This window comes from Poecilia formosa, unplaced genomic scaffold, assembly GCF_000485575.1.
Source record: "Poecilia formosa unplaced genomic scaffold, Poecilia_formosa-5.1.2 Scaffold124, whole genome shotgun sequence".
NCBI lineage: Eukaryota > Metazoa > Chordata > Actinopteri > Cyprinodontiformes > Poeciliidae > Poecilia > Poecilia formosa.
The window spans coordinates 865617-883234 of NW_006800063.1; the positions used below are offsets into that span (position 1 = coordinate 865617).

At 41.3% G+C, this 17618-nt stretch overlaps 1 protein-coding gene across 1 annotated transcript in view; it reads left to right on the forward strand.

The window, feature by feature from the left end:
- Positions 1-17618, forward strand: part of foxp4 (forkhead box P4) — a 110489-nt gene that overhangs the window by 420 nt on the left and 92451 nt on the right. The gene's annotated exons all lie outside the window — the stretch shown is intronic.

Below are 17618 nucleotides of genomic sequence, written 5' to 3' on the forward strand. Positions count from 1 at the left end.
TTTTTTCTCAGGATCTTCTTTGGATTTATGGTTCGTTTTTCCTTTCATTTTGCAGCGACAGGTATGATGTAATTTCCAAGATTCATCAGTAATCTTCACACTGATGTGGTGTCAATTAGTAAATGAATGTGGAGGCGAGAAACGGCGCCGTGATAATTTAGCAAAAGGAGTTGTCCAGCTTCCAAAATACATAAAGGACGGACTGAGGTAGGCAGGCAGTAAAAATGTATCTAATCACTATATAACTGTCCAAACCAAAGCAGGTGCATCACAAGAAAAGGGGGGAGGGAAGATCCACTTAAATTTTATATTTTATTTGTGCAATTGAGCATTTCTTACGTTGGCATAAATCTTTCTAGAATAAATCAATGTTATTCAGCATTAAAACTAAAAGTTATTTCTCAATAAATGTGCCAAAGCTAAGAGTGGTTTTAGTTATAAGCAAACTTTGCAAGTGCTTATAAGCTCACTGCTGACCTGGGGATCCTTAAAAAAAAAACCAAAAAAAACTCAGTTTGAATGTCACAGTGGATCACATGACCAATGTTACAACTCCAGGTTATTTTGATTTTTTTTTATTATTATTTTTTTAATGAGATCATGATAAATGATTTCAGTACTTTTTCCACCTTTGATTTGGAGAGTATGATTATACGAAGCCTCGACTGAGAGATAAAAACTTGTTTTTATTTTTTATTTTAACAAGAAAACATTCCTACAAAAACCTCTTTGCATGTTTCTTCACAAACTTAAACAATTTACTGATTTGATTTAATTACAGCATTCAGTCTCTTTACACACATGAATATTGTGAATCTCATTAACCTGAAATAATGTCTAGCTGCCCTTAAAAGGATTTCCCTGAGATTTGCTCATTCGTGTTACTTTTGCTCACATTGCAACATGGTAGTGGCAGCACTATGCCCCGGGATTACTTTTATGTTGAGTGTAAAACATGTTTTCTCTGCAGATGAAGAGAGATTTAAGTTTTTATTATTACGTCGAGTCCAAGCATGCTTCCGAACTAACACAACGATGGCTTCGGCGGAAGAAAATGAAAGTTTTACAGCAGAACGTCCAGAGCTGAACCTGCCAGAAACTCAGTGGAGTCGCCGTGAACATGATATGCCTTCACAGAGAACCGAACCGACCCTTTCAAGGTCCTTCAAGTCGAGGTCTTTTTCCAGTCAGTAAATATTACTAATTGAAGATGTGGCATACTTTTGTCACAGCTTCCATAGAAGACTGACTGCAATAGGTGGGTAAAAAGGTGCTTCAAAGAAGGCATGAGTTTAGGGTAAGCATTGACTAAATTGACTTGTTTACATGTTTTCCAAATGAATTAAAAAAGACAAATGTCAGGTTTAAAAAAAAAAAAAAAGATTTTTTTTAAACACCCACATTTAAGTGCAATTGTGATCTATTGTGATCTATGCTTTTAAGGAATGATTTCTGTCTGTTTCTTCCTACCAGCAGAGCCTGAGCAGTCTGAAACCATTAGGTCCAACTTTCATTTTTAATGGATTTTATTATATAGGTCAGCATTTTTTACCACTTAGCTGGCACACACACANACTGAATAAAGCTGGTAAAATAACTACATAGGTGTCATACTCCAGTCCTGGAGGCCCGCTGCCCTGCAACTTTTAGATGTGCCTCTGCTGCACCACACCTGAAAAGAATAATTAGGTCATTAGCAAGGCTCAGGAGAACACATCTACACAAGGAGGAGGCAATTAAGCCATTTGATTCAGGTGTTTTGTACCTGTGGCACATCTAAAAACTGCAGGACAGCGGCCCTTGAGGACTGGAGTTTGACGAGTTTGACACCCCTGCTCTACAGTGTGGCCAAGTTGTCCTTGTATTTTGATAAATAATGTAAAGTGAGAGATTATGTGTTAAATGCAGCTGGGAAATAAGATCTGCACAACAGGATGGTCAGCAACACTGTGGTTGCTGGTGGGCTTAACTCAGACCAGGACCTCACTAGTGCGGTTTCCTCATGCTAAGTAGAGACACTGGTGTAAAATGCAAAGTTTTAACAAGTCTTAGCAACATGCTGAACAGGCATGAATAATATCATAATTACATCAATGTAATGTGTAAATATCAGTTGATATGCAGTATTTGTTATTTCAGATTGTCATAAATACACATTTTGGACACCAATAAGTTCTCCAGACTACTGGATTGATTCTCACAGATGTCAGTGTTGAAGTCAATGGTTCCTTTTCAAAAAAGGAACCGGAGACAAGCGTTCTCTGGCTGTTAACAAAGCACATGCTGGCTCAGTCAGCTGGACTACATCTAATATTACAATTATAATAATGCAATAAAGAAAAGACTAACTAACTGTACCACAGAGTGTTTTTTGGTTCATTTTTTGGAAAAAGGTTTGAATTAACTCATAGTTTGTAAACATTTGACATTGTGTTCTTTTTTGGAAAAAGGTTTGAATTAACTCATAGTTTGTAAACATTTGACATTGTGTTCTTGTTTACTGTTTTATTCACTTTAAAAAAAAAATCATTCCTCCATTAAAGTTAAACGCAAGTGGACATGTTAACTCAATGAAGATGTTTAGCAACTTTTAAAACAGCCAGTAGCCAGTTTGTCAGGTCTCAGCTTAATTCAGTTTGTCTATAAAGCTCCAGTTGACAAAATATGGCGCCTCATTCATATCAAGAAACACAGGGTGAAGCCAATCGATGCAATCAAAGCATAACAGTAGACTAAAGTTCAGTTACACATATTCACAATTAATGGCAGTGCAGTCAAGTTCAGCGTGTGAAAAGTTTTCTGTCAAAGGACATTTATGAATTACTTGTATTAAATATTGTTACCGGCAGGCAATAGAAATAATTTTGAATGTAATATGAAAAATATTTTTAGAATAACTGAATACGGGTAATGACCCTGCTCTCAGCAACTAATATAGTTACTGATGGGGCCCTTTGGGGATCTACCCACCCACAGATTAGAAATGGGCCCCCAAATAAAATATAGTAAAAGATCTTCAAACAAGCTTGGGCCGGCCCTGGGAAAACTTCTGGAATATTTCAGTCATTATATGGACTCTAAATATAGGTCAGCATTGTTAGTCTACGTCTACATAAGCATATAGTTTTTTTGTTTATTTTATTTTATTTTTTTAGAAATAACTGTTTGAGACTTTTAAAAGGTTGAGCAAATCCCGAGCAGCAGAGCTGATTGGCTTGACTGTGCTTTGTTTCTGGCGGTTTCTGGGCTCATAATTCGTGCAGGCCAACATCTGTTGCTCTCTGCCTCCACAATAGCACAACTCAGCAAGGATGCAAAGCAGGTCAAAAGATCAGTGCCTTCCCCTCAACTACACACACACACACACACACACACACACACACACACACACACACACACACACACACACACACACACACAATAGGAGAGCGACAGAGAGCCAGCTTTCCTCAAACGATGTGCGCCACGACTTTGCGCACGTGCTTTACAGGCATTACGGTAGCGCAGCAAACTGTCTCCCCGTCACACACACACACACACTTCACACACACACACACACGCTCAGCCCAAGTGATTCAACCCTGATTTTCAAGCGAACAAGCGAGCAACAAGACAGGATGCCAAAAAGTGCAGACCAGAGGGGAGGTTTTACGCGCTGATCGGGCTTCTTCGAGAAGAAAGCCGGCGGAAGAAGGTGCAGCAAGTGAAGAAGACGAAAGAAAGGCGCGTTGTTTCTCCCGCTGCAACTTGCGCTCAGTGCCAGAGTTTTTAGCGGCAGTATTGTTCCGACTTCACTCCAGAGGGGCCACTCCGAGGAGAGAGGACGCACACAAAAGGGGGGAATAGGAAAAGGGACTTAACGAGCACGCTTTTTCTCCGCTTAAAGAAGTAATGGTCTTAAGACCCTAGATTTCTCTGTCTCTCGCTCTCTTTTCCTCTCTATTGTTTTTTTTCCCTTCCCCCCCTCCACATTTTATGTATATATTTTTTAATTTTTTCGCGTCCCGTCGGCTTGTGCGCCCCCCCCTTGTTTGTCGCCGTGAAGAAAGAGTGTGGACGCGCCGGGGTCTGAGGAGCAGAAGCGGGCTGTCCACATGGTCCAACCGCTGGCGTGAAAGTTGACTTCTTCAGAAACCCAGAGAACAGGTTGATGCATTATCTCTGCACTTTTACTTTTTCGCTATCCTTTCCTTCCTTCCTTCCTTCCTCCTTTCTTTCTTTCCGCGCTTCCATTGAAACTCTGATACACAACTTCCCCCCCCCACATTTTCTGTTATCAAGTTTATTCGTACAGTTGAACTATTAGAGAAAATGTAACACATGGGACACGACCATGTTTTCCTATTTATCATGTTTCCCCCCCTTTTTTTTGTCACAGCTTCATTCCAACTTTCACTGTTTCTCACCCGAAACTTTAAAAATCCCTTTTCTTTGAGAAACTTGTTGTGATCTGTTTTCATTCGCAGAAAGATTATCGCAGTATTTTGTCCCCTCTGTTTGCTACTTTTATAAAGATAAGAAACGATTTGTTAAGATTTGTTTTGAAATCTCTTACTTCATCGCTATAAAGAGTCTTTTTTTTTCTTAAAAAGAAAATAAGAACATTTATTAACGCGATGTTTCGTGGCCACCATCTGCCTGAACCTTTTCCCTTCAGAGACAACAAAAACTTTTCTCTTTGTCATAGAAGCAACTAAAATGTCGGGATCTAATTTGAGGAAAGCAACTTAAAAAAAAAAAAAAAGATCTCCTAACAGTTGTGATAAAATTACTCGAAGCTTTAGTGATTTTGTGGCATTTGTTTCACACAAATGCCATAAACGCGTTTTTCGTTTTTAAGTTTTTTTTTTATTAAGCTAATAATTAAACTACGACGATTAAAATTATAGAAAAGGAGTTAGATTCCCTGCCTGGAGATAAAAGGGCTCTTGTCTTGAGGAGGGAGGGGGGGAAAAAAAAGCTTTTTGAGCTGACATGGTCAATAGGTTTGGGGGAACAATACTTTCTTTTCAAAAGATTCTGACTTTTGAAACTAGAGTCGCTCTGTGAGACCTCACCGAGGTTTGATGTGTCCGTGCTGCTTCCTTCATTTCTATTTCTTTTTTATGATCTGTTGGATTGGACATTAAAAAAACCCAACAGCAACAAAAAGAAACAAACAAAAAATACAAACGAACAACGGCAACAAAAATCTCGGATTTTAGAGGTTTGACGCAGGAAAAGTTATAAAATAGTATTAATATAAATTGCAAATATTCAGGGCTTCATGCAGGATTTGCCCTTGTGTAATAAACCGAAGCTCAATGAGCTCGACTATATAAATGATAGTAACTTTAATAATAAAGAAAAAAAAATGAAACGCATAAAATGGACAGTGCATTGTCAGATTTGATGCTGCTCCAGATTAGTCTTTGTCTCAGTGTGGACACTAAATCCCAATCTCTGCAAGTTTTGCCTCAAAGTATAGGCCTCCACCACCTCTGACGAATTCATTTCACAAAAAGAAAAGAGAAGAAGAAAAAGACGTATCTGCATTAAAACTGATGTTGCAGTGACGTTCTTCTTCTTCTTCTTCTTCTTCTTTTTTTTTAGCGTATACTTGTTCAAATGAAAAGCAGCAACATTAAGTTAACGAAGAAAAGTTGCTTTTTATCTCATTGAAATACAAATTCTGAAATAAAACCAGGCAGCAGATCCCTGCGTGACAGCTGCACATAAAAAAAAAAAAAAGTGGATAGAAATGAAATGACAATTAATTGCTGTTAGTTGTCTGTCAGTCACAGAAAAGCATACAGGCCGTGTGAGTGCAACACCCTGACACGGGCATTATTGCCCTGTGATTGATGGGCGCGGGGGCATTTGGCATAATTAATTTTATTTACTGTGTCCTCTCTGCGCTGTTGTGCCCCCTCCCTCCCCCTTTCCGACCCCCCCCCCTCCATCCCCGCCCCCCTTCACTACACCCCCTTCCCAGCCTCGCCACCACCATCGCCAACCTCCTTGTTCTCTGTGGCGGCATTTTCGCGACGTGATGACACACTTTTAATTGCGGTTTAATAGAAGATCCAGCGGGAATGAAAAAAAAAAAAGGCTCTTCATCATATTTTATGACCTTGCCACAGTTCTGGAGTCAAACAGGCAGGCAGTTCTTTCCTTTTTTGCGGTGGCGCAAAGCCCCAGGTGCGCACTTCATTTATTAAAAAAAACAAACAAACAAAAAAAAACACAAAACAAATACAACAACAACAAAAACTTACCAGAGTTTAATCCATCAAGTTTTTGTTTTGCGTGAAAAAAAAAAAAATCTGCGCAGAGTTCTTTTTTCAGTTTTTGGCCTTCTTTCACTCTTGCTGCTATTTTTAAAACTGTTTTTAAAATTGACATTTTTCACTCACACACAACATTAGTTTGTTTGATTTTCTGTTTTTCAGCACAGTTGTGAAGAATTGGGCAGCTTAATAGTTAAATTAATTTGGTGCTTGAAAAAATATAAATACATCCTCCACAGTCGAGAATAATTACACAAATGCTCTCTCAAAATTTGAAGCAGATCCAGTAAATATATTAAACGGAAAGAACACTTTTTATTGTCATTTTTTTATTATTATTATTTTTGAAATATGTGAACTCCACAGCTTTTGATTATTTTCTTACCAGGCTGCAGTTTTGTCTCAATTTAAAAAAGTCCTCTTTTTTTTTTTACTTCTTACAAAAAGGACTTTATTTATGTTCTCTGTATATTTATGTTTGCAATAAGCTGACTGATGATAATTACTGATCTGCTGAAGAAGGAGCTTTCCATTTCCAGTGTAAAAGCAGCAACATGAACAGGATGAAGTCATAGTGAAGTGGCTGTAGCGTGAGGTGTTGCATTTCCGACACGCCAAGTAGTTATTTGAAAGGGAAAAGTGTAAAAGTGGAAGGAGCTGAAGGTGTCTGAGACACACCGACTCTCCCTGCCTGCTGTCGGCCATTGTCTGCATTTCCAACATATTTCCATCTGACTTGCTTCAACACTTTCCCCTCTTTGCTTTATTTTTCCCCCCCTCTCCTCAGCAGCTTGTGTGTCTTTTGTACGTCCTGTTTTATATCACTTCGTATTTGGATTTCTCCTCTTCTCCAGATTCCCATCAGATTCACATGATTGTTTCTGCGATTGCACATTGCTTAAATGACGATCTCTCTCTCTCTCTCTCTCTCTCTCTCTCTCTCTCTCTCTATCTCTCTTATATTTTATTTTTTATAATGGTCCTGGAGTATGTGGAATAGTAGAGCGTGCACAGTGGGGTGTGACTGGAGCCGTGTAGGAAAACTGTCTAGAGAGACAGGCAATAATAATGAATCTCATGCGCTCTAAAACCCCTTCAATAGGATTAAAAGCCACCGACGTGATTGTATTATTCCATAAACTCACTCACAGAGTCCTTACCTCCAGCATGAGTACATGTGAAGGTACATGTGGAACAGTGTATGCATCTCGGTGTGTATGCATGCGTGCGTGTGTGTGTGTGTGTATGTGTGTGTGTAATGCTCTTTTTTTTTCCTCTCCTCCTCAATCTACCTGTCCTGCTTGAGTGAAAATGGACAGCGTTTGAGGTTTTTAAATGTCCTGCGCGTTGAAAGCGCATCGACAGCCCAGCGCTGTCTGTCTCTGCATCTCTGATGCTCTCTTCATTAAAACCCTCTGCCGTCATCCCAAACCCACAAGTCTGAGTGGGCTTTTTGCTCCAAAGTGATGTTGAAGAGCGTGAATATACCGCAGCAGCTATATACGTGTAGGGTTTGACCCGTGATAGATTTACTCCTGCTGGAACACTCGCATGTTCAAAAAGCTGAAACGCTTAATATCTTCGTATCCATTCATTTTGGGTTTGGAGGAAAAAGCCAAACTGAAAAATGTTCCTAGACTGGAATTTTAAATGTTGGTCCTGAGGCTAATGAACTATAAGAAAGACGTGTGGCTTTTTTTTTTTTTTTTTTTCCCATTTGTATTGACTTAAAATCTCATCAAATGCAACATAAATGCGATTCTATATTTCTTTATGAATTCCAAGTGGGGATAAAAAAAACAATGATTGTTTAGAAGTTTGGATTGCTTTGTGAGTGACTGGCTGCCGTCGCGTTGCTTCAAACTGAGGCCTGATTATACATGTGGTTCTAATTGAACCCGTTATTTAGGAGAAGCTGAGGGGCCGAAAACGTGTGTGTCTGTCTCATAATAAATCCCACACGTTTTTTTTTTTTTTTTTTCCAAGATTAGATGTGTTTTCTCGAGTCATGCGGCGGTGCCATACCGTAGAGTTGCTGTGTGCAGCAGACGGGGGGGGAAAAATTCTTTAAGTGTTTTTTTAAATTATTTTATAATAATATGATGTAAAGACGCTCTGATCTATCGGTCAGGGATCAAATTGAACCAATCTTCCCTAGATTGACTCTGGTCGCTAATCAGGAAATCCAAAAACTATTTAGTGTTTTTTTTCCCCCCTTCAATCAGAACTAAAACTCATCCCCCTATTTTGTGATACATTTTTTGAGTTTAATAAAAAACCTGCAAACTTTTAATTTATTTCTTAATAGTCTGTGGGTTTCAAAACTATTACCCCCTGTCAGATTTATCTCATTCGGTATCACAATCCTATGGAAAAAAAAATAAAAAAAAATAATTGACATTAAAAAAAAAATTAGATTGGTATCAGCCAGGAAAGGTGACTGAATCATCTCCACTTATTTGGAGCAGTTATTGCAACTTGACAGTATTTTATAGCCGATGGTCACTGACACATCTCCACATCTAAGATGAGACATTTCCAGAGTTTTTTTTTTCTTCTTCATTTTTCAGTAATGCAGGCATTTCACTGACTTTATCAGAGCTCAGCCCCATTACCAGCTGATGGATGTGGGAAGAAGTGACCCAATAGCTCAGAGCGGAAGAGACCGTTTCCTATGGGTGTGGAGGGGTTGGCTTGGGGTTACAGGCAGATAGAAAATATAAGGGGGAAAACCTGCCCGACGTGAAGGAAACAACTGTGTGAGAGTTCCATGCCTGGGTTGTCGTGGCCGAGGAAGCATTAGATCAGCCTCTCCGGAGTGCCGCTTGGCACCTGAGAGTTAGAGCTGGAAGGAAAGAGAGGGGAGGGCGGGGGGTGGCGGGGGGCGACTGTGGAGTCTGGAGGACTGAGAACGGAGTGTGAAGTGAGGCAGTCGGAGCGCAGTTTGATTTCAGAGTCATGGCAGATCAAGAGGTCATTGGCGCAGATCGGGTAGAGCACTCAAGATGGTCAATGTGGGCTGGGGAGTGAAGAATAAAGCTGAGAGGACGCCTGTTGTGTTCAAGCGGAGCATCTTCCCGAAAAGCTCTCATCGTTCATTGTGTCCCCCCGCTAACTCTGCATTGCTTCTGACAGCTATATTTGTGTTATGGATTTTCCTTCAGTCTGTCCCGTCTTCCTTTCCTTTTCTCCCTCGCCTCCCTCTCTCAGTTACTCCCCCCAGTCAGCCTCCCTCCACCCCCCCTCCCACTCCCCGCCACCCTTTGACCTTTTGTAAGCACTTCATCAGAGAGCCGTTGGTGTTTTCTAAAGCCCCGCGACAAACTGACAGGGCAGCCGTCAATCGAGCGCAGCGGCGGAGAGCCTCCCCATCTGAACAACAATGTGCTCAAACTTTCTGCAGCTTCGCTTTAATGTGCATTGAAGGGATGGCTGTGAAGGAAGTGTTTGGTGACAGCTGCGAGGCGCGACACTGCGAGTGCGTCGCGCCCAGCGCCCGCGCGTCGCGCAGATTTCACGAAACGGCCGATCGAGTGGAGAGGCAACGCACGGCTCTTGAGCGCTCGTTTGTGTGTTAGAAATCTCCGGGGTGGACGTGATGGAGGGACAATTAAGAGACTCGTCCAAGAGTGTGCAGTATCTCATGAATTCAGATGCAGATTTCTCCTCTCATCAGTCCGCATGTTTGATTCCTGAAGTTCAGCTCCAAAAAGGTTGAGCAGATTTATGTTTTTGGTGTTTTTCGATAACTTCTATTACACCCGACTATTTGGATTCCTTCGACTGGGTAGAGCGTAGATTAACATACGATGATAGGAAATTAGCCATGCTGCGTTTCCCCCCTGTTTCTTGCCTTCCTGTACTGAGGAGAGGTAATAACCATTTAAATGCATCTCATTATGTTTTCTAATCCGCAAAGTATCGAGATGCTGGCTAACACAGGCGAAAGTGAGGCTGGAGCACTGCTCTTTTATGGTATTAGTATTTGTGGTATTAGTTCCAGGGGACATGGGATGCCTACTTAAGCTATTAGCATGTGAGGCGCCGCAGGATGATCCATCCCCCTGACAGGACGAGCTGTTAGCCAGTGTTAAACCACATCACAATGGGCTGCCGGGGTTGACGGATTGACAGAGCTCCGGAGCGCCACTCGCCTGGGCCGCCCCCTTCCTTCCTTCCATCCACAGCTACATAACATCTTGAAGATTTATTCACTTACGGCGAGAGGAGAGTTGGGGTAAAAAAGCACTTTCTCAAAAGTGAATTGAAAAACAGTAGAAGACAAAATGGTTTGTGTTTCTTACACCTCTGGTCTTTGTTTTCTTGATGTTTTTAGTCTGCTTTTGCCCCTAACAAGAAGTGACTGGTGGCTTTGCCCAATAGGGTTCAGATGTAATGGCTTTTGTTGGTGTGATCGGGAGCTACAGCCGCCACAGATAGGTTGCTTCCAGGTGCACTGGACTGAATGCGTAGATATTATGTTGCTCAATGTAGCCTTATGGTAATCGTGTATGTGTGTATTCAGCAGAATACCTTCATAAGAGTGATGATTTGTGCTTTATTAACTCAGCTGGCTGTGCTTTTCAGAGTCAGAAACATTTCCAAGTTTGACTTTGACTTCCTTGCAAACGAGGGAAAAATGTTGCTCTCTTCCTCAAGCCAGCTGACCAGCAGTGGACAGAACCAGGTAGTGGTGGGGCTTCATTGAGCTACTTTGAGCTCCATAAAAACTGTAGAAAACTTTCTGGGATCTCATTAACCATATTTTTAACCACTGGAACAGTATGATGTAAACTGAATCTTGTAAAAACCGAAACTCTTTTGAACCTTTGTCCCTTATTTGTGAAATTTATGGCTAAAACTTTCACTTGAAAGAAAATCAAGGGGAAATCTGCCGTTTCTCTCAGCGATGGCAAAATGCGTGATTGTATGAAGGGAAAGAGAACGTGGCTCCACAGATATCCAGTTCCTGCAGAAACAGTTGGACATATGAACTGCTATAAAATGGGGGAAAGCTAAAGTTTCCACCAGGAAGGCTAACTTGTGCCACCATTTCCATTAGGAAAGTTTTACTTTCGACGGTCGTACACTGCTAAAATGTGGAACTAAATGACAGAGAGAACATGGCTACAGAGATGTTCAACTCCTGTAGTATGCTGGGGCCTCTCCGTCTTTTTCTCTGACGTCTCTTTTTTGTTTTGGTTTTGAAGCCATAACCTTTTAAGATCAAAATAGCCCCCTCAACCCCCGAAACTGACCCATTTTTTGCGTCCCACAGTGACCAACCATCCTTCATTATTCCTTCCTTGAACTCAATCCCCTAAGTTATGTCTCTTTAGACCAACATCAGAGGTAACCAGAAGCCAATCAGAAAGCACGAGTGTTATTTTTCTTTGCGATTGAATTTCTCCAAATCAAACAAAAAATAAAGTTTTCCAGGCAGGCAGGCAGGCAGGCTGAGGCAGCAGTGTGGGCAGAGTAGCAGCAGCTCATGCTGGTTTATCGGCGAGCATTGAGACTCCGAGTGTGTGCGCACGCACACAGGCACGCACTCGTGTGTGCGGTGGGCATTGTTGACCAAGAGACATCTGCCACTAGATTATTCCCAGCTGTTATCTGAATAATTGTGTATCCCCCACCCGACACCTCCCTCCTGCCTCCTCAACACTCCTCCCGCTCCTCCTTTGCTCGCTGCCTTCTTTGCTCCCACGTCGTTGGTTCCACCACCTGATGAGACAGAGAGTGATGGGTCTCTTCTTTGGATGCTGCACTCCCCTTTCTCTTTTCTTTTCTTTTTTTTTTTTCTTCTTCATGAGTATGCGAGCTTTCGTGCGTGCGCGCGCAGAGTGCATGTATCTGCGGAGCCTCCCGGTCACCGGTCGTTGTCTGACATTTGTAGAAGGATTTGAGCGCCTCCTTCCACCACTCCTCCCTCCCCACCCCTGTGGCTCTCGGGGAAATAAAAGTAGCCTAATCCTGCCAGATCAAGACTGCTGTCCACCACAGCTTTACCAGCCTGTGAATTAGAGCCAGCTCTCATGTTCCTGGGGAAAGGGAAGGGGGCGAGCGAGGAGGTGGGTGTGTTTGCGCTGGCCTGACTGCTGGCCTGTGAAGCAGCGTTAACTGTTTGCTGGCAGGATATTGTTGGGCAAAGAAGTGCAACTAAAACCCAAAAAGGAAACCGTGTAAAATAGGGGAAAAGGCATATCATGTTGTTCATGTACAGTTTAGGTTTCTTGGCCATCAAGTTTTCCCTTTTTTTCTTTTTTTTAATTCTAATATAATTGTTTTTACGTTACTGAAACAAATATAATTATGTTGTTTTTTTTTCTGTTCTTTCACTTTCCCCCCTCTATATCTACAAAGCCACACACAAGAAAGACACAATTTAGCTTCTTTCGTAAGCTGATTTTTACATGTGCAATTATATGAGCTGGAAATTTACATATATTTTCTGTTTGTTCTTTTGGTCTCATTTTTATTTCGGTTTCAGTATTTTAAGATAAGTGTTTGCAGCATTAATAAGGCTTGTATACGCCGCCTGCCTCCCACCAGCCTGCAGAGTTTCCTTCAGTCCTGCTCTGGGGTTGAACAGAAAAACCTTTTTTTTTTTCCCTGTTGGAGTTCCAATAGTCACTCAGTGTGAAGGACTCCACACTTGCGGCTTCCCTTTTCTCTCCTTCTTATTGTGTTGCACTTTTTACTACCCACTCGTCTTCTTGTTGTTTATTTTTTGTTTTTTTCCCCCTCGTCTTCTCATCTTTCGCGAGTTTTGTGTTCCCTCTACAATCTTCTTTGCATCCAAGATCTTTGTATGGTCTCACCTCCAACAGTTGCTTCTTCTGCTTAGGCCATGTTTCAGCCAGATTAAATGGTGAATTGGATTAAATCAAACCAAGGTATTGGTTTGTGGTGGGTTAGGGTTAGGGATAGGGTTAGGAGAATGAAAAGTAAATATTTTGATATAAGGAAAAATAAAATCTGCAACAACAACAACAAAAAAACAACCTTGTGGATTAAATTAGAAAAACCCCCAGAAAAAAAAAACAGATTTTAGATTTTCATACAGATTTAAATTGATTTGTTCATTTCAACATTTTTACTTGCATTTTCTATAAATCTGTCTCAAGCAGGAAGCTCTAATTGTAATTTCGATAAGTTACAAATAACTTTTTGGACATTTTAGAGTGATTGAAATATGCTTTATGCTACAGAGTGAGACACCTGCTTGTCCCTGGACCACATGTCTTTTATCTTACTATTTTGTCTTACTCAGAAAAATAAATAGCAGTGATGGGTTTTGCTACTTTACCTTATACACGATGGCCATTGGTGCTTTTCGTGACTGGAAATATTTCCAAAATGAGACACACTCTTTTCTGTACGCAAAAGGAAAGGGCAGTGGCCATTTTTTAAGCCAGCTGCCTAGCAGTGGGTGTCAACAGGTGGGGGATGGGGAAGCGCTGTTCTCTTCTGCTCCATGAAGCTGGATAAAAAAGCTCCGTCTCCCCGGTACGTTCTCTGTCATCATTTTAAAAACGGGTTTTTGAGTTTTAAACATGCAAATGGTATGCCAGAGAAACTTTTGTGGACCTCTAATCAATTTTGCAGCTGAAGATCTGACGCTATGACAAACAACAAACGTTCTGGGGACAAATAATGGAAACATTTCTTCGTAATCTACTGCTTTTTTGAAGGTGGTTACTGGGTTATTAGATAAGCCGATGACAAAAATGCTCATTTGCTCACTGAAGGTCAGAGCTGCAGTGTGCAACCTGTAGCTCTAATCGGCAACTTCTGCTGCGGCAGGTTTCCATTGTCTAAAGGTCAGTCGGGGACCGTGCATTAGCCTCGGAAAGTTGTTAGCATAAACGAGGGAGGGGACTAGGGGAGGAACCAAGGACTAAAGTACAAAAAAAAAAAGAAGAAAAGAAAAGAAACGAGGACAGGACGGAGGCAGGAGGGGAGGGTGAGTGGCAATGAAACCCCCGGCATGCTTTGTGGTGTCAGGCATGTGTACGGCTTCTGGGGGCTTTATGCGAAGTTTGCCTGCGAAAACCTCACTGAAGGCTGGCTGGGTTTGGTTCTGAGCGGCTCCCTTGTAGCAGGGTGGTGGTGCGGGAGGGTGGGGGCGGAGGGGGGTCGGTTTGCTCAGTGAGTGGGTGGAAAAGGGAAGTGAGAATGCAAAAAAAAAAAGAGTAAGCAGTGCGTAAGACAGCAGGCATGCCATCGCAGTTGTCCGTTGCACCAGGGCACTGGCCCTAAGTCACTGATCTAAGAAACACAACTCCTGACTGAAGTCTCCGTCTTTTTGTGTGTGTGTCATTTTTCCGTCTCCCTTCTCTTTCGCTTTGCTACTTTCTCTTCCTTCAGCGTCCCACAGATCTACGCTGCCCTTTAGAGTGCTTACTATTGACGTACAGTCGTGCATTAAAGGAACACAGGCTGAGCCTATTTGCAGGTAATGACAAAAGGGGGGGGGGGTGCCTGCGCTGTATTGTAACTTGTTTGACCTCTGATGGTGGGGTCAAGTTCATCCTAAAGGGACTGTAATTCTCTCCCCTCTCAGCTGAAACACATGACAGTGCCCCGGAGGGAGAGTGAACAGAGAGCAGGGCCGGATCTTCTTCATCACAAATTTGACATTTTTTTCTTAGCCCCTTTCTCCGCTCGCTCCCCTTCCTCTTCCTCGTCCCCCTCTCTTCCCACAGGGTTAATTGAAGGGGAAATTGATAGTTCTGTGCGGTAATTGTGGCCTTGAGAATTCTCTGTCTCCCACAGAGAGAGACGAGGGCCGCAGCAGCAGACACAGCGATGCGCTGCAAGAGAAAACCAGAGAGAAAAATATGAGCGAGAGAAGCAGATGGAAAGAAAAATTGAGAAACTCGAACGGAGTGCCCCCCCCTCCCCCCCCCTCCTGACGCCCCCGTCCCACCACTGCCTCCCAGCTGGGGGTTTGATTGGTTGATGAGGGCGCAGGGCTGGTTGGCTGATGAACTGAGATTTCTGCGCAACTTTTACAAGCCAGGCTCTGATAATCATTCAATTCATTATCCAATCAGCGAGACTTGCAGCACGACTCCCCCCTCACCCCCCTCACTCACTGATTCTCCCTTTGACCCTCCCAGCCCCTTCTCCTTCCAATCCTCCCATTGCTCCCCAAGGAGTCTGGGATGGACAGATGAGCGGAGTGCGCCATCTCAGTTCTGTTCTGCTCCGCTGCATGCTGAAGCAGAGAGAGACTTATAATCCACCAATGCCAACGGTGACTGGACGCTATGCCTCAAATGTTTCTCTCTCTCTCTCTCTCTCTCTTTCTTTCTCTCTCTCTCTCTGTCTCTCTCTCCTTCAGGAGGGGCTTCTCTTTCCCGGGGGCAGAGCTATGTAATTAGTCTCTTTCCAGAAATAGAAAACTAGTTTTTCTACAGACATTTTGTGATGTCACCAGACATGAGCTCGTGTGAGTTTCGTACTACGTGACAATCTTTGAGTAAAATTAGCGTGTGTGTGTGTTATTTATTTATTTGTTTTTTAAACATACAGCTAAGATCAAAATTATTTATACCCCTGGAAGATGTGGATTTTAAAATGATCTCAAGAAACATTAAAAACCATAATAAAACCAGGAGTGTTTTTTTTTTTTTTGTTTGTTTTTTTTAAAATTGGTTTATATTTACAGTTTAATAGAAATGGTATGTTAAAAATATTTATCATTACCCATTCCAACATTTAAAGTAAAAATCTTTGACATAATTGCTGACAAGCTATTTGTATTTGTTTCACTGGTATTTTATTTTTGATGATGAACTCTTTAAGGTTGTATGGCTTCCTTCCCATCATCCTAATCTTCAGCACCGTTTGTAGATTTTCTAATAGACTCCAGTCAGGACTCAGGGCTTTACCAGTATTTCTTAATATTAAAACAAAGAAGCAGAAATTATTCCAACACCTTTTAAAAATAATATTTTTTTTCTAATATTATTTATGTTAATTAGAGTTTGGCAATCAAATGATAGCAATATATATCACAATTTATTATTTTTTTCTCTCTATGGACAATATACCAAATCAATGAAAATCCAATAGTAGTATTAATTGCTCCGTGTTTGATCACACAAAGTTTGGTTGACAACACAGTATCTTTTTGTGCATCTATAGCTTTTTTATTCGTTTTAAGTTGTTTTTGGCTCTAGCGACCTATATCTGACTGTGATCTGTGATAGGCAAGCAGGCTGTGAGGGAGGGACAAGGCATGTGGCAAAGGTCACCAGGCCGGAACTCGAACGTGTGTTGATTGCGTCGAGGACTCGGGCCTCCATACATGAGTCGCGCACCGTAACCCGGCGCCATCGCCGCACCCAGCTGGAGCTTCCTCAGCTAACAGGTTGGAAATGACTGAAAAAAAATGTAGTGTCCCAAAGGAAGAGAAGATGTAGGACATTGTTGACAAGATGGACCCAAATAGCTCAGTTGTGCTGAGGTATTTAGGCTATTTAAAGTCGGACCAAAACCAAAGTGTGTACTGAAAATTGTGTCGGGCGCATGCTCCGACCAATTTGGGGAATACCACTGATCTGTTTTACCACCCAAACCTGTGGCACCTGCCAATGTAAAACGTTCTGGTCCTAGATGAGAGCGAGTGCTATGTGCTACAAAAAGAAAAATGCCTGTACAGCGTTACTATCCGACAGATTGGCAGCACTAAGTGCTCCCATAATTGGAATTAGATTTTTTTTCTGAGAAATGAAAATGTTTATCTCAGTTTTTAACATTTTTATCTTTCAAAGTTGGTGAAGTTTGCACTGAGGATAAGAAAATATTTTCTTTTTCAGATCAAGATTATATTATTACAGTATATTGTTCCCGCCAGCCCCCATTTCCTTGGTTTTGCTTATTTTGTCTTTTTATATTTCCTATTGTTTATTCTTAAGAACAGCAATTTTAAATTAATATAATTAATCAAAGGAGAGATTTTGAGAACTTACATTTCAATGCCTTCATTTATTTGACATCAACAAAAGAATGTGTCAGTTTTTGTTCTGTTGTCCTGTAATGCTCAAAGGTTTTATTTTGAAATACGCCTCTTTTATTTATCCAAAGCAGTTGTGTGATGTTCAATAACATATTGAACAATCAAAAATAGATCTTTGAAATTTAAAAAAAACAACCAATTGATCTCTTCTGATCTCACTGAATAATACCAGAGAACGTTAAATATTGGTAAAAATAAGGAAGGATTTATATCATAAGCTATATCGATATCAATAGATTTTTTTTATTGTGATAGTTTTTTTTCATATCTACCAGCTTTATTATCTATACGTTAATAGTTTTATGAAAAAGTTTGTG